This window comes from Cibotium barometz, chromosome 45 (assembly GCF_041138505.1).
Source record: "Cibotium barometz isolate CiBa-2024 chromosome 45, ASM4113850v1, whole genome shotgun sequence".
Classification (NCBI taxonomy): Eukaryota; Viridiplantae; Streptophyta; class Polypodiopsida; order Cyatheales; family Cibotiaceae; genus Cibotium; species Cibotium barometz.
Genome location: NC_141090.1, coordinates 27,301,330 through 27,323,257, shown reverse-complemented (window position 1 = coordinate 27,323,257; position 21,928 = coordinate 27,301,330). Strand labels below are relative to the sequence as shown.

Below are 21,928 nucleotides of genomic sequence, written 5' to 3'. Positions count from 1 at the left end.
TGAAACAAGATCTAAGAATGAGGCTAAACCTAGCCACCTTTATATAGGTGGGAGAGGAGCTGGTCGGCCAGTAGAAAATCAAAGTACTGGCCAACAATGCATAAAAATGCTGAAATGATGCCTAAAAATAGGAAAAAAATATGTAGTGCCTAGATACATATGCGGGGCTTCAAATGGAGCCAAATACAAGCATGAATGTGCATGGGAAAGTCCATCTGGGGATGAAATAATTTCCAACACCTCCTCTTCAGCGCCAAATGGGTGGACTAACTCCGACACACTGCAAAAAAAACCTCCAAAGAGTCTAAAGGAACACCCTCCTCATAAAAGGCACAAATCTCACAAAGATATGGTACATCTGAATACCGAGAAGGTCTCTAGAAGAAGCTACAAGAAGATCGAGAAGATATCAAAGACGAAACACCAGGATCAATCTGGAGAGAGATGCCCTCAAGAGATGGAACCATAGATGGCTCCGAAAAATGTGGTACCTCCTCTTCATCTGCAAAACAACAACAAGTATCGGGACCGAAGTAGAATCCTCCTTTGAAGAAGAAGGAAATGAAACAACCACCGGAACAAAAGGATCATCAGTGATAGCTGAATTTGCCAAGGTCGAAGTAGGAACAAGCTCCAAGCTAGTGGAAGATGCCTCCTGAATATGTGAGGATATCTCATCCACCTGCTCTATAGAAGAACCACTATTCTCCTTTGAAATAGAGGAGAGAAAATATGCAATAATAGCATCAGCATGTAACAACACAAGGGAAGGAAGATACTCATCCAAAGGAATGAGAGGAACTAATAAGGTCTCTATCAGAAACTCCTGTAAATAATCCTCTTTTGCGGATAGGGCATTGACTTCTAAATCAGAAGTCTCATGTGTGACCACCAGGATGGACTCATCCTGCTCCTGTGAAGATGAAAGAACACGAGGATCATAGACGGCAAGAAAAGAAATCTTGGCATGAGACTTCGTACTCTCCTCTGTCATTGGTGAAGCATCTGAGCCATCCATCGTTGGTGACTTGTTGACGATGAAAACAAAAAGATATTTATAAGAATATATTCATAACATTTTTTTAAGATTTTATTTTTGTAAAGTAAATTTTTTCATTATTTACAGGTTGAGATAGCACATGATGGATTCCTCAGTCGAGGTGGAGGTAAACAAACTTTTGTTGGTAGAGACTCAGCCCTCGACCACTATATTTCAAGGATAACTCCAAATGTGTCATTTACCAGATCTTCTTTTCTCTTTTTATGCTTGCTATCCATACATAGTGTTTCAATTTTTGCAGCAATTCTTTGTGGGTATCATTGCTGCTGAATATCACCAGAAAAGGTTGTACATGACATGTAGTAGCATGAGGGAGGTCCCGTAGGTGTTGCCTATCACTACAGAAGCTGAAACAAGATCTAAGAATGAGGCTAAGCCTAGCCACCTTTATATAGGTGGGAGAGGAGCTGGTCGGCCAATAGAAAATCAGAGGACTCGCCAACAATGCATAAAAATGCTGAAATGATGCCTAAAAAAAGGCAAAAAAATATATAGGCAAAAAAATATGTAGTGCGTAGATGCATATGCAGGGCTTCATATGGAGCCAGATACAAGCATGAATGTGCATGGGAAAGTCCATCTGGGGATGAAATAATTTCCAATAATGCATAAAGGTCATCAAGTAACCTCCTCAACCATATGCACTCAACTGTGGCGGTGAAGACTGCTCTATACTTAGCTTCGCATGAAGATGTCACCACTATGGGTTGCTTTTTGCTAAGCCATAAGATGGAAGAATTCCCAAACAAAAAGCCAAAACCACTGGCCAACTGTCGTGTATCAAAGTCACCATCCCAATCTAAATTCTTGTACGCGCAAACCTGAAAATCACCCCCCCTAGCATAGAACAATCCATAAGTACCCTAGAGTTATCTGAAAATGCACTTGTTGACAGCTTGCCAATGCTTAGCCCTTGGGCTATGCAAAAATTTTCTCAACAAGGAAACACCATGAGCTATATCTGGCCGTATCGAACACAAATATATAAGGTATCCCACAGCCTAGCTATACATGGTAGCATCAAGAGGCTCACCTGCTTTATACTTGTCTCGACTGGTATGGCAATAGGCTTGCAATCCTCCATGCATAACCTTTTCAAAAGCCTCCGAACGTACTTTGATTGAGACATAACAATGCCACCATCTTGCTGCATAAAATGGATGCCCAAATAGAAATGTAACCGACCAAGATCTGACATCTCAAATGCCTTCTTCAATTCAGCTTTGAAAGCTGAAATTTTCAGCTCATTGTTCCCTGTCAAGATCACATCATCCACATATAGGATGGCTAAGACAATGACTGAACCGTCTATCTGCACATAAAGAGTACTCTCAGTGGGACTATTCTGGAATCCCTAGCTCACCAAATGTCATACTTGCACCACAAGGGCATTGTCGCAATTCTCAAGAGCACTGTCATAAGGGGTGTGCAAGTCCAAACAAGGTAAACGCAAACAGTTAAGAAGCATCAGGAAGGTCACGCATGCATTAGGTGAACGCTCAGCATTTAGCCCATGGAAGTTAGGTCCTCAAAGGAGTACCTCAGTGGCTTCCCGGCATAGTTGTCTGCCAAATTTGGCCCGCTCATGAGGTATGTAAAATACAGTTCAGTACGAAACTATGCAAGTGAAACTAATGCAAAACTATTCTTTTTTTTAATGGCCGTTTTTTTTGGTGACTTTTATTATGCCCGTTTTCTTTCTGCCTGTTTTGTTTTACTATTTTTTATGGCAATTTGGGCAATGGGGGATTTCTACCTTGCCACCTTCTCTTGACTTTGCATCGCTAAATGTGTACAAATATCTATTTTTCAAGTGTTTTTTAAAGTGGACCATACCTCTCTCGAACTTATTTTTCTGAAATAAAAAGTACCGGTACCATTTTTTCATACATTCGTACCTAACAACTATACTTCTCGAGAACAACACAAGCTCAACCTCAGTCATCATTCATAAGTAAGTGCGTTCAAGGAGTAAGTGCGTTCAGGGACAAGGGTATGCATGCAAGAGGACAACATTGAAACAGATGCACAGTCATGGAGTGGAATTAGAGGCTAAACAAGAGATTCAGTTAAGTTGCCACAAAAGAAGTATGACAGAGTTGGAATCCCAAAGCAATCAAGGGATGATGACACTCATCCAAAGCAAAGACAAAAAAAGTTGGATTCCCGTCATCAAGCTCAACAGGAGGGGATGTCACGTGCACAAGGCAATGCCATGTCTAATCCCTAATCATATCCCTCATTAGGCAGCAATATTAGATGCATTTAGGGCATCTTCATCATCATGTATGAAGTCGGCAGCAGTTCAACACACATATATCAAGTCGGCAGCATTAGAATATCAATCGACAGCATTGTGTGAGAGTCGGCAGCATTTATCGGTAATTATGGTAAAGAGTTTGGCATTTTATGTCACACGTCATGATAGAGGACAAATCAGCTAGCTGACAACAACTGAAGCTGGCCAACCAGCATCCAAACATCATATTAATAGAAGTGTTGGAAATTATTTCATCCCCAGATGGACTTTCCCATGCACATTCATGCTTGTATATGGCTCCATTTGAAGCCCTGCATATGCATCTAGGCACTACATATTTTTTGTTATTTTTTTTGCCTATTTTTAGGCAGCATTTCAGATTTTTATGCATTTTCAGCTAGTCCTCTGATTTGCTACTGGCCGACCAGCTCCTCTCCCACCTATATAAAGGTGGCTAGGCTTAGCCTCATTTTCATCTATCTTTTCAGCTTCTACAGTGATAGGCAGCATCTACGGGACCTCCCTCATGCTGCTCCACGTGATTTTTCGGGTGATATTCAGCAGTGATCTTCTTTTCTCCTTTATGCTTGCTCTCCATACACAGTGTTGTAAAGTTCTTACAGCATTTCTTTGTGGGTATCACAGCATAGTACCCATTCTTTCATGGTATCAGAGCGGGAAACATCTATAGGGACCTGCGTTTCTTTTCCCATGCTGCTGTTGACTGTTTACAGCATATACGAGCTGTTCACTTGCTGCGTTCCTTCATCAGTAACCTGTGTTTTATTGTGGAGCTGCGGGACTCCCTCAAGTGCTGTGTTTTTCTTCCTACAGAGCTCTGTTTTTTCTCTTGGAAGTGACGGCTTCTCGAGATCACCATTCTCCCCTCTCGGGGATTCTCTTCTCTTCCCCTACTCACAATTCACAGGTGTCCTCTACACAGATACCTATTCCCTCTACCCAGATTCTTGCGCCCTTACCCACTACTTCTTCTCTCTTGTATCCACTACAATTTACCCACCCCACCACTTCTCTTCGTTCTCCTCTTCCACTGTATCTACCTTCTTCTCTACCATCCTATGCTCCTCCCCAACTCAGTGATTCTATGAAGCTGACATCCACCAGTCATACATGGTCCTATTATACCAAACTTCTTCTGGAGAGTGCTGGTGTATAGACTTTTGTCTCTACACCTTCTTTAGTGGATCCAGCATTCCGAGGACAGTTGGATGCTCGTGTTCGCCTCATCATCACACACTGCATGACTCCCAACATTAACGCTCAGTTCATCTCTTCTGAAAGTAATGCACAACAGATATGGCTTGAGATTCAGAGGAGGTATGGTCATGTTTCCTCCGTAAAGATTGCCAAGTTGGAAGCAGAGCTTGAGAAGTTGACGATCACTGATTCCGACAATGTCACTGAGAAGATTGGGGAGTTCTCTCGGCTTAAATGACAACTTGAAGAATTTGGGAGCGCTATCAATAACCCCGTCCACAAGTTACTAGGTAAAACTTCCTTCTTCCTTTGATGCTTTCAAAGATACCATATAATTTCGTGAACCTCTCCCCTCTTTTGAGGAGGTCTTGAGCTACTTACATGATAAGTGCTTGATGACAGGCAAAGGGAAGCCGGAATCTGCATTTGTTACCCAGGACAAGGGCAAGACCAAAGGTGTGTTAAAGTTTTGTGCACCTCAAGTGAAATGCCCAAGTGATCCTGCTTTACTTATGTTATTTGTGTATTATTTTTTACTCATTTGACATGTGAACTGGGTCGGGCAAATTCATTGGGTGGCTATTTAAGCACCCTTGCCCCTTATTGTAAAGACACGTAATATATAATTCACTGCTGCTTTGGTCATACGAAAGCTCTCTCTCTCTATCTCCTTGCGTTTTCTCTCTCTTTCGCTCCCTACCTGCATTTTCCATCTGCCAACGTCTACTCTCTCGGCTCTCTCTTATTGCTTCAGCGCGTGCGCCTTTGACATGGTATCAGAGCAGCAGGCTCTCAACCCTCGGACACAAAGCACGAAGGTGGGCAGTACTGCAGAGAAGGTGCTGTGAGCAACCGTGAGCAGATAGCCATTTTTATTACAGACAGCAAGTGAGCACCAGGCTGCGTTTCTGGGTGGCACAAGCTTGCACACCAAAAGCAGCACGCGGTTTTTTGTTGCGGTGGCAAAGCAGGGCAGCCAAGTATTGGCAGCTGCGTTTCCTTGCAGACAGAGCAAGCAGCAATGCGAGTGTCTTGGCGGCTGTAACAAGGCAGAAGTCAAGCACTACAGCAAGGTGCAGGCAGCGCAAGGTGTTGAAGGTGGCCACTACAAGGCGACAGAGAGCGCGGAGGAGAAGAAGCGACACACATGGCTTGGGCAGCGTTTCATAAAAACGCTACTGCTCTCTGTGCTTGGCAAACTTTGGAGCGGGCAGACCGGGTCGACTGAGAAGAGATGGACGGAGTTTTCGAGATGGGACTCCCGTGTTCGAGCAAGGACGACAAACTAAATGGCGACAATTATGCGCATTGGAACTTGATCATGAGGCTATTGATTAGCAGAAAAGGCTTATGGGACATTGTTGATGGCTCGGAGGAACGTCCCCGAAGGGATAGCAATCGGTTCACACGTCTTCAGGAGGAGGAGTTTCTCAAATCTCTTGTGGATTGGGATGCTCACAATGCGAAGGCGATGTCGGCGATTGCAGAATCTCTCACCAAGGAAATTTCCCCTGCCATTCAGACTTTAAAGACTGCCAAGGAAATGTGGTCAAAGCTTGCAGGAATGTTTGATCGAGACTCAACAATGCGAGCAGTAACCCTTCTCGGCCAGTTGTTTTCCATCAAGTTTGAAGCCGGGACCTCTATGCAGTCATTTCTAATGAAGGCAAAGGTTATCCATGATCAGTTATCGGCTATGAATAGTGCGTTAACTAGTTAGCTGCCTTGGTTCTTACGAAGTTGCCTGAGGAGTACGAGATGGTCTCGAGGGCATTACGCTTACAAGTCACGAAGGAAAAGCTGGAATTTGATGATCTCAGCTCTTTTCTCATTGAGGAGGAAGCAGTGCTCATTTCCCAAGGCAAGATTTGAGTTCCGAAGGATGTAGAATCGGCACATGCTGCATCGGAATCCAATAAGAAGTCTAGGAGCCGTTGTTATAAGTGCGGAAAGCGAGGGCATTTGGCTCGGGATTGCAAATCCAAAGCTAAAGCTCAAGGCTCGACGAATGACAAAGGCAAAGGCAAAGCTGACGAGGATGACAGTGACAGTGATTCTACCAGAGATGCTACGGCGTCTGCCGGTGTGGCGAGGACTACACTGGCACATGCTCCAGCATTCTAGCTTGGTGGATGGATGCTACCACGTGCTTCAGCCAGAGAGAGGCATGTGAGTGGCAGAGAGGGGCAGTCTGTGCTCCCGTTTTGATGACTTGGACCCATGTGTCGGAGTTCAATTTCTGGGTGTTTGGATTCGTGTGTCAGAATTCAAAGCACTAGGCATTAGGCAAGGAACCAACATGGCGTATAAAACACTATGGATATGCTGCAGTCATTCATTGTTGTTTTCGGGATTATGGACCAAAGTTCATTATCTTGTGGAGTTTTTGGACGTTGTTAGGCATTTTTTGGTAATATTTTCTTGGCATATGTACACACTCATGCATGGCATTTACAAATAAAGGGTGTCCATCTCCAAGGGCCAAAGGGGGTATAAGGCCACATGTGAACGGATCTAACAAAAATATGCAATGTGTATAGTTAGTTATTGGTTTACCTTGATAAATAAGAAATGGAAGGGGTATGAGATGAGAATCAGTTTCACAAGGCAGGTTTTAGCACTATCATATGTGAACAAGGATGTTGACAAATAATGTGAGCATGCAAAGCACTATTTTTTAAAAAAAACTGGATAGGGACCCGTTAGAGGAGGTCAGCTACAGTACCGGTCCTTGGCATTTCATGGGAAACAAGGTATTTGTGGTCCACAAGATGTTATTAAAAAGGTGCAAAGTCTTCCTTGAATGCAAGAGTCACCATGGAATTTAATACAAGGCTTGCTAAAAATAGAAGGTGGCCTTGGATTGTTTCAAAAATTCCTCAACTAGCCTCAAAATTCAAAAGGGCGCCGCGTGGAGGTGGGGTGAGCTCTCTGACATACGTTGGAGTATTATGAATAATATAATGCTCTTTGGTTGAACGGGCAGCGCACGCTGGTGTATAAGAAGAGGAGGGGAGCAAGCTCAAGAGAATAGAGATGTTACTCGCAGCTCCAATGCTCTAAGTGCAGCCCATGTGCGTGGAAGAGCGCAGCTGTAGTTTTTATAGTGTGTGAGGGAGAGCTCAGCTCTAAGGTTTTCAGAGAGCTGCGCTGCACTCTCTATTGGTGTGTAGAAGGGCTCTCAGAGTTTTCAAAGAGTGAAAGGGAGAGCTCAGCTTTTCTAAGATCCTAGGAGAGCTGCGCAGTACATGTGCGCAGCCCATTGTGTAGGAAAGAGGAAGTGTAGCTGTAGCGCAGAGTGGGTGTGGGGAGAGTTCATTACTCTAAAGCTCAGAGAGTCTGCACAGCTGTTGTGTGGGAGAGCATGTGTTCTGATTCTCTCAAAGAGCTGCGCAGTACCCGTGTGCATCCCATGCTTGTAGAGAGGAGGAAACGTAACCTTCTGTAGTTTGCAGCACGTGTGTAAAGGAGAGCTGCGTAGTGATGAGGCTCTCAGAGAGCTGCGCAATCCATGTTTATGAGAGTGTGAGAGAGCTCGTAGTTTCCAGTGTGTGAAGGGGAGCTGTAGTTCTAATGTTCTCAGAGAGCTGCAGCCCATGTGAGTAAGGGGAGAAGCGCAGCCTTTGTGTGAGAAGGCGCCGTCTTCAAGGTGTGAAAGCTGTGTGTTTTTTTTTCCTTATGAGTAAGAAGCTGCTCTCTGTGTTTGAGAGAGACAGGAGACGAGCTCGTTTTCTTTGAAGAAAAGTACCCTCAGAACAGCCCACGGCACTCCAGTTTGGGAGGGGAGGAGAAGCTGCAACGCTACTTGTATGAGTGAAGAGAAGGTGCCACGCCTAAAGAGTGCGGCTCTCTGTCATGATGACAGCCCATGCAATGTAAGTGACGGCTGGCCAGTTTTTTTTGTTCCCTTTTTTGTGAAATAACTCATATACCTAGGAGGAATCACCAGTTTGTGGCTTTGGAAAACCCATGTATATGATAACCAGCTCTCTGATTTTTGTGGGAAGCTCATGTGTATGAGAAAGACAGCTCTCTGGTTTTGCTTGAGAGAATATGTATGTATGGTGGTATGCTTCTTCAACAGACAGACTGAAGACCATAAAGTGATTGTGCCTCCTAGTCACACACTGCTTGCCAGGTTGGGAGAATTGAAGTTCCTTATTGATGTTGTCTTTTCTTGGGAAACTGAAGTTTTGCAAAAAGCTCATACTTGATGGAATGTAACCTTGTTTATGTCAAGTGGTTCTCTCACCATTTCTCTGTGGTGATCATTTTGCTTATGGCTGTGAGCCTATTTCATAATAAGGGTGCACCCCTATATGCATATGTATCAATTGAGTAAAGGGTGGCAGATGTTGATGTGCCCATCTCCCCTTGCATGTCTTGAGCAAATGTATGTAGGCTTCCCCCAGTTGCTTGGAAAATTGAATGAGGGTAGAGACAAGTCTCATGTTTGAGATGTTAAATGTTGTGTCAGCTCACTGAGTAGTTGACTGGTGCCCCTTTTTCTTGATGTTGGTGTGTACTCCGAACTGTGGAAAGGCATTGCTATAGAGGTGTTCCGTGTCTCTCCGCCTCCCTTCACAGTTTTTGGTGCCCCCACTGAGGAGCATTCCAAGAACCTTCAGTTTACAAGACTGAAAACATGTGCATGTGATTAATCTCAGTGAATGACTGCTGTACCAGGACAGTGGTGTGACAGATGCCTTCTAAATCTGTGCTATATTAGCTTGGTTTGACAGCCAATTGAAATATGGTTTACATGCTGAAATTCTTGGGATTGGTGCCGTTTCACAGTTGATGTGTTGCCTAAAAATTCTGGTAGAATCGGGAAATTAGCCAGTTGTGCCTCTTGGGAGTTGGATGGCCACTCTCAATGGATAATCACAACGGACTTCAATTTACTCCTTTCCATTTTACCCAAAGAATTCAGATAAATGTTCATGTGGACAGAAAAATTTTCTTTCAACAGCGTATGGCATATATGTTTGGGCCAAAAAGACTGAGGGAAATATTGGAGTCTCCTTTGCCGGTGGTAATTCCAATGATTAACTATGCAAATTCGTTTGATGTGCATGTGTTCATCCTCTTCTAAACCGGAAGTGTTTTGAAGTTTTTTCTGAGAATTGATTTAGTAGAGGGTTTTGTTTTTGCATCTGTGTCAAAAGGGTTTTTTTTGGGTAGCAATGGCTTTCCCGTATCCAGAGTTTCATGGAAAAAGTGATGAGAATGTGGAAGAGTTCTTAGAAAACATGGAAGTTGCATGCATAAGCAACCATATCCAGATACCCGCTCAAATGTTACGCCTTTTGCAAATCTGTTTGAAGGGTGATGCACGGAGCTGGTGTAAGGGTTATGAGGAGGAGTTGCAGAGGGCTGATCCACCTATGCCATTGACATGGGATAATGTCCGACAGGCTTTAACAGCACAGTTTGTGAAGGTGAAAGATCCAGACAAAGTTTGGCATGAAATACAGGAATTGAGACAAAGAAAAGCGGAGCCCATTGATGATTACATCAAGAAGTTTTCCATATTATGGGAGAGCTTGTGTCAAGCCTTGCAGCCACAAGTGCCCCCACCAGAAATGATGAAGAAGGATCGGTTCTTGGTTGGCCTCAAGGAAAACCTGCGTTGGAGGGTAGAATTGAAGAAGCCAAGAACATACGAGGATGCATTGGAGGTGGCAAGGAACAAAGAGTGGAAGTTGAATAGACTAACTCAATTGGGAGTAAGCTCACTACCTATGGTGTCAGAGATGAAGCAAATGGATTCCATGCAAAGTCGGGTTCCAGAGGAGGTTCATCCGGCAGATGCGGTTTCAGTAACTACTCAAGTTGTGCAAGCAATGGTCACTACTGTAGCACAAGATGATGAACTGAGGCAGGACTTGAGGCAAGTGGTTGGTTTGATGAAGAATCTTAGCCTAAATATGTTAAGCAATGTGGGAAATAATCGAGGTCGTGTGAGACTTGCAAATCAGCTAGGAGGTGAAGGACAACCAAAGAATGGTTTTGGTGGACAGAATAACGGCAGGGGTTGGAGGCAGTTGCCCACATGCTATAACTGTGGAGAGCTTGGTCACATCAGCCCACAATGTGATAAACCACCAAGAATGGGTGGAGATATGTATCCATTGCCTGCACAGTTGCCGAACCGGTCAAATGATTATGGCATTGAGATTAAGGGTGAGGCAGGACCTAGTGGACTGACTAAGGAGGACAAGGGAAAGACAAAAGTGTTAAGTGTGGTCACCTTGGAGAAGGCAGCAATGTTGGAAGATACATTGGTAATGCCTATTGGGAAGAGAACTACAGAGGATAAAGAAGGAAGAAATGAAGCAGGTCCCAGTAGGAAGAAAGGGAAGAGTCATGAGGGTGAAGATGTGAAAGCTAAAAGGAAAAGGAGAGCTCGCCGAAAATTTCACGTCTTAGATTTTCCACTAGGGGAAGGGCAGGATAGCTATGACTTGAAACAGGACCTGAGCAGTAGGAAGGCAGACGTGACCTTTGGACAACTAGTGGAAATGATACCGAAGCTGAATCGCCAATGGAAGAAACTAGTCAGCCCGCTGGGGAAGGAACCCAACAGAGGGTCAGTAAGAGTGTTGGCCATTGATGAGTCTTCAGACATTTGTCCCATAGTGGATGTTTGGCACAAGAGGAAGAATCTTGGGCAGGGATACGTGGATGGTGGTGCACAAATTTGTGTAATCACTCAAACATGTGTAGAAAAGATGGGCCTGACAGTAGAAGGCGTTTCAGGATTCCGCATACGACTGGCAAACCATCAAAAGATCAAGTGTCTAGGGGTAGTGAAGAGCTTGGAAATCGAAGCTTATGCAGTCAAAACGGTAGTAGATTTTTTCATGTAATGCTAGCAGGATTAGGGGCTTATCCTATCATCCTTGGAAGACCATGGCTACGCGCAGTGCGGGCCGTTCAAGATCGGAGACACGGTACAATCAGCTTATATGGGGAGACAGGGGGCAAAAGATTATTTGACATGAGTAGCAGGAAGCCACTAGATGAAGATTATGAAGAAGGGGAGAGTCCAAGTAGTGAGGAGTCTTCCACTGAGTCAGATGAAGACAGTGGCACCACCACTAGTAGTGAGGGAGAGGTAAATGTGGCATTTCTGATGGTGGACAGGATCTTTGAACAGACCAGCATAGTCGCATCCATGAAGAGGATTGAAGATGAGTCTAAAGGCCCATATGAGGTGATTGAAGAGCTAATGCAACCCCAGGTGAAGCCGCACGAGAAACACGAATTGATGGCCAGGATGATTAGCACAGATCTCTCAGTTGTGGAGAAGGAGAAGTATTTAAAGATGTTGTCAACATATCCAGACTTATTCATCACATCTTATGAAGAAGTTCGGGGCTTCAAAGGGGAAGATTTGCACATAGAGCTAAAGGAAGGAGCCAAGCCAGTACGTCAAAGATTAAGGAGAATGGGTCCAGAACAGATGAAGGCTTTGCGAGAAGAGGTGGACAAACTACTAAAGGCTGGTTTTATATGCCAAGTGGAGACAACAGAGTGGGTGAGCCCAGTCGTGGTCACTCCAAAAAAGGACGGAAAATGGAGGGTTTGTGTGGATTTCAAACCTTTGAATGCAGACACAAAGAAGGATCTATACCCACTACCTTTCATTGATCAAATCCTGGATTCAGTGGCGGGTCATGAAAGATACAGTGTGTGTGATGGGTTTTCAGGCTATTTCCAGTTGAAGATTGCTCCAGAGGATCAGAAGAAGACTACTTTCATTACACCATGGGGCTGCTTTTGCTATACAGTGCTACCATTTGGGCTAACAAATGGTCCAGCTCACTATCAAAAGAGAGCAAATTGGGCGCTTCTGCCATTCATTGGAAAATGTATACAGGATTTCATTGATGATTTTTGTGTCTATAGCACACGAATGGATCACTGTGAAAAGCTGGAAATGGTGCTGGAACGATATAATGATTGTGGTGGCCAACTCAATCCCAAGAAGTGTTTCTTTGCAAAACCAAGGGTTAAATTGTTGGGTCATATGGTGTCAGAAAATGGCATTGAGGCTGATCCAGACAAGGTCAAGGCAATCATGCTTCTTCCTTCTCCAGAGTCTACAAAACAGTTGGCAACATTCATTCAGAAGGTAAAATACATGGCAAGATTCATTTCATTGTCCTCACAGCTTTTATATCCATTACAACAGGTGGCAAAGCACGATCCTTTGCAATGGGATGACAAATGTGAAGAGGAGTTTCGGAGAGTCAAAGAAGTCTTAGGGGAGATGACAGCGGTGCAGGCTCCAAATTGGGAACAGGTTTTTTATGTGAATCCTTCAGTAGGAGAGGATGCTATTGGTGCTATGTTGCGGCAAAAAGGGAAGGGGAGCCAATATATGCACCCCGTCTATTGTGCTAGTAGGGTAAAGTCAGTAGCAGAGAGGGGACTGTCAGAAATAGAGTTGGTGATGGTAAGTGTGGTGTTTGCTTGCCGACGGTTTCGCCAATATCTTTTGACAAAGCCATTTGTATTCCTAACTAGCTACACATTCTTGCCTCAGCTCATCAATGGTGTAAACATGTCTAAGGCAGTGAAAAAGTGGGTGATTGAATTGCAGGAGTTTGAGTTCTCTTTCTTGGTGGAAGAAAGTAACAGAGCTACTTTGGCAGACTTGTTAACTTATAAGGAAAACCCTGTGCTTGTCAAAGAGGAAAGTGTTAGAAAGGTAGAAAATGTGGCAGAAGTAAGCAATGCTCATGTTTTGTTCTTTGATGGTTTATACACGAAGAGCCATGATGCAGTTTCTGGTGGTATAGCTCTTTATGACCAGCAAGGTAAGCTGATTTGTAAAAAGGGATTCAAAGTTGATGCTCATACTAACAATGAAGCAAAGTATTCTACATTGGAAGCAGGGCTAAACATTTGCATTAAGCATGGTGTAAAGAGACTATGCATAAGAGGTGATTCTCTACTGGTGGTAAAGCAAATACTAGGAGTATGGAAGAGCAAAAACCCTGCATTGAGAAACAAGTGTTTTAAAATCAAGAGCTTGTTGAAGGAGTTTGAAGCATGGGGCATTCGGCATGTGGAGCGTTCTCTTAATACAGAAGCACATGAAGCAGCACAGGGAATGATTGGCGAGCTATATGTGTTAAAAGCAGATCTGCCACTTTATCGGGGTCGTGAAAGTCTGACACTGGAAGAAGAGTTTTTGTTGACAGGAGTCATTCCCAAGGACATTGAGAAGGCAAAGAAATATGGGTTTGTACGCAGAGCTTGCAAATACAAGCTCATTGGTGACACCTTATACATGCAAGGGGTTGACTTGGTGTTAAGGCGTGTACCATGGAAGGAAGAGCTGTACAGAGTGCTTGAGGAGAATCATGAAGGAGCATGCGGTGGCCACTTTGCATTTAAAATCACATTGCACAAAATCTTACAGGAGGGTTACATATGGCCAAGTATACAAAAAGATGTGCATCACTGGTGTAGCTCATGCAAAAGGTGCCAGGCATTTGGGAAACGAGTTTTAAAACCAGAGTTGCGCAAGACAATCTTGGCCTTTGACATTTTTGAGAAGTGGGGAATTGATGCAGTAGGACCCTTACCCATTACTAGCAGGGGGAAGAGTTATATTTTGACAGCTGTGGATTATCTTTCCAGGTGGGCAGAAGCTAGAGCAGTGAAGCAAATTACTGCAAGAGATGTTACAAAGTTTGTTTATGAAGACATCTGCTGTAAATTTGGGGTGCCCTTGGAGCTTCTTTCTGATCAAGGGCCTGGTTTTAGAACTGACTTGCTAGAATACTTGTGTGCCAAAATGCGGATTAAGCATAATTTTACTACTCCTTATTACCCGCAGTGCAACGGTTTGAATGAAAGATTCAATGGTGAACTTGTACACATTCTTGCAAAGGTAACAGAACATCAGGGCAAGAATTGGGATCTGGAGCTGTTCAGTGCTTTATGGGCTTATCGTACATCGGTGAAGACAAGCACAGGTTTTACACCTTTTCACTTAGTGTATGGCAAAGAAGCTTTGTTACCTGTGAAAGTTGAATTGCCTGCAGTTAAAATGTTAGAAAAGCTGCTAGGGCCATCTAGCAACACATTTAAAGAGAGACTTTTACAGTTACAAGAGGTTCAGCTGGACAGGATGAGTGCCTTGGAACATTATGAGAAGATGCAAAATAGGGCATTGACAAAGATAAATGAGAAGATTAAGAAGAAGGGTATTGAGGAAGGTGATTTGGTGCTACGCTATAATAGTAAGCTGGATAAAACCTTTCAAAAGAAGTTCCAAGTGAAATGGGAGGGGCCCTTCAGAGTAATGAATTGCTTTGCTAATGGCACATATCAATTGGCTGACCTTGATGGGACCCCACATGTATCAAGGGTGAATGGTTTGCGTCTCAAGTTATATCATGCACGACTGCTGATGGTAGACAAGGATGAAAGAATTGAAGAAGTGAAAAACAGTGTCTTTGAGAACATGGCAATATCAGATACATTGAGTCTCACGACACTGTTTTCTACTGACCATGAATGATCTAGCAGGCTAGGGGATGGGCAAACTATGTTAGGCATTTTTTGGTAATATTTTCTTGGCATATGTACACACTCATGCATGGCATTTACAAATAAAGGGTGTCCATCTCCAAGGGCCAAAGGGGGTATAAGGCCACATGTGAATGGATCTAACAAAAATATGCAATGTGTACAGTTAGTTATTGGTTTACCTTGATAAATAAGAAATGGAAGGGGTATGAGATGAGAATCAGTTTCACAAGGCAGGTTTTAGCACTATCATATGTGAACAAGGATGTTGACAAATAATGTGAGCATGCAAAGCACTATTTTTTTAAAAAAACTGGATAGGGACCCGTTAGAGGAGGTCAGCTCCAGTACCGGTCCTTGGCATTTCATGGGAAACAAGGTATTTGTGGTCCACAAGATGTTATTAAAAAGGTGCAAAGTCTTCCTTGAATGCAAGAGTCACCATGGAATTTAATACAAGGCTTGCTAAAAATAGAAGGTGGCCTTGGATTGTTTCAAAAATTCCTCAACTAGCCTCAAAATTCAAAAGGGCACCGCGTGGAGGTGGGGTGAGCTCTCTGACATACCTTGGAGTATTATGAATAATATAATGCTCTTTGGTTGAACGGGCAGCGCACGCTGGTGTATAAGAAGAGGAGGGGAGCAAGCTCAAGAGAATAGAGATGTTACCCGCAGCTCCAATGCTCTAAGCGCAGCCCATGTGCGTGGAAGAGCGCAGCTGTAGTTTTTATAGTGTGTGAGGGAGAGCTCAGCTCTAAGGTTTTCAGAGAGCTGCGCTGCACTCTCTATTGGTGTGTAGAAGGGCTTTCAGAGTTTTCAAAGAGTGAAAGGGAGAGCTCAGCTTTTCTAAGATCCTAGGAGAGCTGCGCAGTACATGTGCGCAGCCCATTGTGTAGGAAAGAGAAAGTGTAGCTGTAGCGCAGAGTGGGTGTGGGGAGAGTTCATTACTCTAAAGCTCAGAGAGTCTGCACAGCTGTTGTGTGGGAGAGCATGTGTTCTGATTCTCTCAAAGAGCTGCGCAGTACCCGTGTGCATCCCATGCTTGTAGAGAGGAGGAAACGTAACCTTCTGTAGTTTGCAGCACGTGTGTAAAGGAGAGCTGCGTAGTGATGAGGCTCTCAGAGAGCTGCGCAATCCATGTTTATGAGAGTGTGAGAGAGCTCGTAGTTTCCAGTGTGTGAAGGGGAGCTGTAGTTCTAATGTTCTCAGAGAGCTGCAGCCCATGTGAGTAAGGGGAGAAGCGCAACCTTTGTGTGAGAAGGCGCCGTCTTCAAGGTGTGAAAGCTGTGTGTTTTTTTTTTCCTTATGAGTAAGAAGCTGCTCTCTGTGTTTGAGAGAGACAGGAGACGAGCTCGTTTTCTTTGAAGAAAAATACCCTCAGAACAGCCCACGGCACTCCAGTTTGGGAGGGGAGGAGAAGCTGCAACGCTACTTGTATGAGTGAAGAGAAGGTGCCACGCCTAAAGAGTGCGGCTCTCTGTCATGATGACAGCCCATGCAATGTAAGTGACGGCTGGCCAGTTTTTTTTGTTCCCTTTTTTGTGAAATAACTCATATACCTAGGAGGAATCACCAGTTTGTGGCTTTGGAAAACCCATGTATATGATAACCAGCTCTCTGATTTTTGTGGGAAGCTCATGTGTATGAGAAAGACAGCTCTCTGGTTTTGCTTGAGAGAATATGTATGTATGGTGGTATGCTTCTTCAACAGATAGACTGAAGACCATGAAGTTTTGCAGAAAGCTCATACTTGATGGAATGTAACCTTGTTTATGTCAAGTGGTTCTCTCACCATTTCTCTGTGGTGATCATTTTGCTTATGGCTGTGAGCCTATTTCATAATAAGGGTGCACCCCTATATGCATATGTATCAATTGAGTAAAGGGTGGCAGATGTTGATGTGCCCATCTCCCTTGCATGTCTTGAGCAAATGTATGTAGGCTTCCCCCAGTTGCTTGGAAAATTGAATGAGGGTAGAGACAAGTCTCATGCTTGAGATGTTAAATGTTGTGTCAGCTCAGTGAGTAGTTGACTGGTGCCCCTTTTTCTTGATGTTGGTGTGTACTCCGAACTGTGGAAAGGCATTGCTATAGAGGTGTTCCGTGTCTCTCCGCCTCCCTTCACAACATGATGTGTTCACTGTTCATGAATGGGGATTCTTGGACATAGTGTGGTCTACAGTTCAATGTTCTTTGAGGCAGTTGGTGCTCAGGATGGCATTTTTGGTGGTGACAAGCTGGTGGTTGCAAATCCGAGGTGTACCTAGTGGTTGGCCACTGCTGGGGTGTCCATGGTAGCTTCTTCATCGACTTGGTATTCCTACTTATGTTCACTATGAGCTGTAGAGAGGGTGTTAAAGTTTTGTGCACCTCAAGTGAAATGCCCAAGTGATCCTGCTTTACTTATGTTATTTGTGTATTATTTTTTTACTCATTTAACATGTGAACTGGGTCGGGCAAATTCATTGGGTGGCTATTTAAGCACCCTTGCCCCTTATTGTAAAGACACGTAATATATAATTCAGTGCTGCTTTGGTCATACGAAAGCTCTCTCTCTCTATCTCCTTGCGTTTTCTCTCTCTTTCGCGCCCTACCTGCGTTTTCCATCTGCCAACGTCTACTCTCTCGGCTCTCTCTTATTGCTTCAGCGCGTGCGCCTTTGACAAGGTGGACGTGGTGGCAACAACAACAAGCAAAAAGTCACCACAAGGTCATCTTTCGATGACGACGATTCTGACAATTCTAACATCGTCAAGGGTTCCAGGATGAAGGATCCTTGTGAGTTTTGTGGCCGACTTGGTCATTCAAGCAAGAGTCCTCCTCCAATGGCTCAGACACTTCACCCACGACAGATGGCTCAGATACTTCACCGGCGAGCAGAGGAGAGTACGAAGTCTCATGCTAAGATGGCTTTTCTTGCTGTCTATGATCCCCTTGTTCTTTCATCTTCACAAGAGCAGGATGAGTTCATCCTGGTGGTCACACAAGAGACTTCTGATTCAAAAGTCAGCGCCCTATCTGCAAAAGAGAATTATTTACAAGAGTTTCTAACAGAGACCTTATCAGTTCCTCTAATCCCTTTGGATGAGTATCTTCCTTTCTCTTGTGTTGTTCCATGCTGATGCTATTATTGTAGATTTTCTCTCCTCTCTTTCAGAGGAGGATAGTGATTCTTCTACATAGCAGGTGAATGATTTTGTTGAGATATCCTCACATATTCTGGAGCTTCCTACTTTGGCGGCTTCTCTCCTGGCAGTTGCTTCTCCTTCTTATGTTTCAAAGGAGGCATCTTCCACTATCTTGGAACATGTTCCTACTTCGAACCTGGCAAATTCAGCTATCACTGATGATCCGTTTGTTCTAGTGGTTGTTTCATTTCCTTCTTCTTCATCAGAGGAGGATTCTACTTCAGTCCCAATACCTCTTGCAAATGCAGAGGAGGTGCCACATTTTTTGAAGCCATCTATGGTTCCATCTCCTGAGGGCTTCTCTCTCCAGATTGATCCTGGTGTTTCGTCTTCGATATCTTCTCGATCTTCTCGTGGCTTCTTCCGGAGACGTTCTCGGTATTCAAACGTACCATATCTTCGAGAGCTTTGTGCCTTTTATGAGGAGGTTGTTTCTTCAGACTCTTTGGAGGATTTTTTGCAACGTGCCGGAGTTGGTCCACCCATCTGGTGCTGAAGAGGAGGTGTTGGAAATTATTTCATCCCCAAATGGACTTTCCCATACACGTTCATGTTTGTATCTGGCTCCATTTAAAGCCCTGCATGTGCATCTAGGCACTACATATTTTTTGTTATTTTTTTGCCTATTTTTAGGCATCGTTTCAGATTTTTTTATGCATTGCGGCAAGTCCTCTGATTTGCTACTGGCCGGCCAGCTCCTCTCCCACCTATATAAAGGTGGCTAGGCTTAGCCTCATTTTCATCTATCTTTTCAGCTTCTGCAGTGATAGGTAGCATCTACGAGACCTCCCTCGTGCTGCTCCACGTGATGTACTACCTTTTCTGGTGATATTCAGCAGTGATCTTCTTTTCTCCTTTATGCTTACAATGTTGTACAATTCTTGCAGCATTTCTTTGTGGGTATCTACTATCACAGCATAGTACCCATTCTTTCAAGAAGTAGCATCATTTCATCTCTCCATCTTGGAGTTGGCTCATGTATAGACAATAGAAGTAGTCAATAGCCCTTTTGGGAAGGCCTATGGCCTTTGTCTATGTACATAATACATATACTAAAAATCAGTCTCTCTCTCTCTCACTTACACTCACACCCGGGGATCATGCTCCAAGGTATTTTTGCCTCGCCATCGCCTATGTATCACATATTACACCCCCATTATGGTACTGGTTGGAGCTAGACAGATCTGCATTGCATTCTTGTATACCCTGCGCATATAGGTTGCATACTAAGCCTCTAGCAGTAGTGCTCCATCCATCACACCCCCCCACTAGCTCAATACTTTCATAGTTTATTTCATGTTCATTTTGTCCCTTTTTTTTTGGACATCCAAAAGACATTGACAATTGTACATTGATTTGTCTCATAGGTCAAGTTCGGCCTCTAGTAGACGTTAATACAGCTTTCTTTCTCTCTCCTCTCATGCGTTTTGCATTAAGGTTCCTACAAGGTGCTTAAGAGTTGTGATTAACCGCATGAAGGCTTCCGCTATGTCACAATTATTAGGTCAAAAAGGCAAAACCGACCTGCACATGACTTTCCATCATATCCCTATGTAAAGGAGATCAAAGGTCATGGAAAGGTAGAAATTAGATAGATCTCTTAGGCATCTCACAGGTGCTGGCAACATAGTTGCCAGGCGTTTCATGAAAAAACGCATTTCATAAACATTTGTTTCAATTCCCGGACGTTTCAAAAACGTTTCATACAAAGGGGGGGATACAGGCCCCAAAATTTATATATAAGTTTATAATATGTAAAAAATATGTTGCCTTCCCTGTTAAACATGCATCATTTACAGATTAAAACATGTTTACAATTTAAAACTAAAGAATCTGGGTAAACCAGTTACAGTGGGCACCCAACCGACCAATTGGCATAAATAAACTGGCAACATCAAGAATCAAGATCCGGATTCCATCATCAATAATGGCAACTCCTCAAAACTCAAGAAATAATATATAAAGCAGGCTAGCAGCCTGCAGGCAAAAGTGACATAGTCCACCAAGAGGGGGGGGGGACAACCACACAGGTGGTCTGTAATGCCAGATGGGGTCACCACCTCTATCAGTAAGAAAAGGGCCAGGCCGCCAAAGCCCCAAGAAAGCTTCTCGCCGCTTCCACATGCGGTCAGAACCACCCTGCAACTTCCCCCACTGACCGCAAAGGGTATGTATGATGTTGAGCCAAATGCTCCTGATAGACTCTGTAGGTGGAGTGTGGGTACCCTCAATAGCTTCGCTGCATCTAGCATGCCGTACGTGCCAGGCTACAATGCTACTGCAAATCTCCCATCTCTGGCATGAGCCTGGTCGCCAGTGGTCTATAGGTGCACTACAAGGGATTGGGCTCATACCCGCGCTCTTAGCCGCTAAAAATGACTTGTGAAGAAAAGTAGCGGGCCCGTGTATCAGCGCGTGTATAATCGCGGCCAGAGACATGCGTGTAAAACCGCGTCTAAAGTACCTCTCAGACGCGCGTATACACGGGTGTATAGTCGCGTTTTTTTACACAGATGCATTAATACACGCCCCTATACACGCTTCTTATTATATTAGACGCGCTTATACACGGGTGTATAGCCGCATCCTGTTCAGTTACCATGTCCCAGACGCGTTTGTACTTGCGTGTATACACGCCTTTCTTTAATTTAGATGCGCTCATACACGCGTTATTGCCAGTTTATACGCGTTAATACACGCGTAATTTCCAGGGTATCCGCGTCGATACATGCAAGTTTTAGCAGTTTTGACGCGTTTATACACGCGAATAGAGAGTAAAAAAAAAAATCCAGAGAGTGCTATTTGGTGCCTGAATACTGTTCCAGCATTCCAGCACCCAATAGCACTCTCTGGTTTAGGGTTTTTGGTGCATTAGACCATCCCATTAGACCATCCACGAAGAACATATGCACGAGGGAGATTAAGACAAGAACGACATGAATGCATACATTGTCATTACATGATTCAAGACAGACATGAATGTAATACTATCGATCAATCAATTCAATATTACTATCAAAATTTCATACATGTATACAAGGGAGTCCATATCTCGAAGTAGCCCATGGCTTGAGTTTACAAAAAAATATATACAATCACATCCTAAATATGGAATGTGATACTACAAGTCTGAGTACTACTCAGACCCAGATGATGACTCGGTGCTCCCCCCATGCTCAGATGAGCTCGCATCGGTCAGAATGTCCGAGGAGTAGTGCTCACGTCCACCCTCTGCAGCGGCGGCCGGTGGATCATCAGCAGCTTGTGCCTGTTCAAGTAATATATAGTATATAAGTATATATATATGCAATTCAATAAACCAAAACCATTCGTTACGAATTTTCAAGTACCTGTCGACCGTATGGTCTCATGGCCAACTCAAACTGCGCGTCCGTAATACGACCCTCGGCTCTGAAGATGGCCCACGTGTCACGTCTGCTATGCCGGCGAGCATACGCAGTATCGTGGGTTGTGGGCTTCCTCCCCGTAACCCGTCGCTGTATCATAATCAACACAATTTGTAAGATTAAAACAATTCATAGAATCAATGAATTAAGTAAACAATCAAATAAAGTGACAGGATACTTACGAACTCTGCCTCCCATGACTCGACGCTGCCAGATCCGAAATGCGAAGATCCAACGGTCTCCAT

At 43.9% G+C, this 21,928-nt stretch overlaps 1 protein-coding gene across 1 annotated transcript in view; it reads right to left on the bottom strand.

The window, feature by feature from the left end:
- Window positions 1-21,504, bottom strand: part of LOC147612585 (uncharacterized) — a 114,752-nt gene extending 93,248 nt beyond the window's left edge. Inside the window, exon 1 of the mRNA XM_086783193.1 lies at window positions 21,423-21,504. The gene's annotated coding sequence lies outside the window, so the exon portion shown is untranslated. The remainder of the gene's footprint in view (window positions 1-21,422) is intronic.
- Window positions 21,505-21,928: the final 424 nt, after the last annotated feature.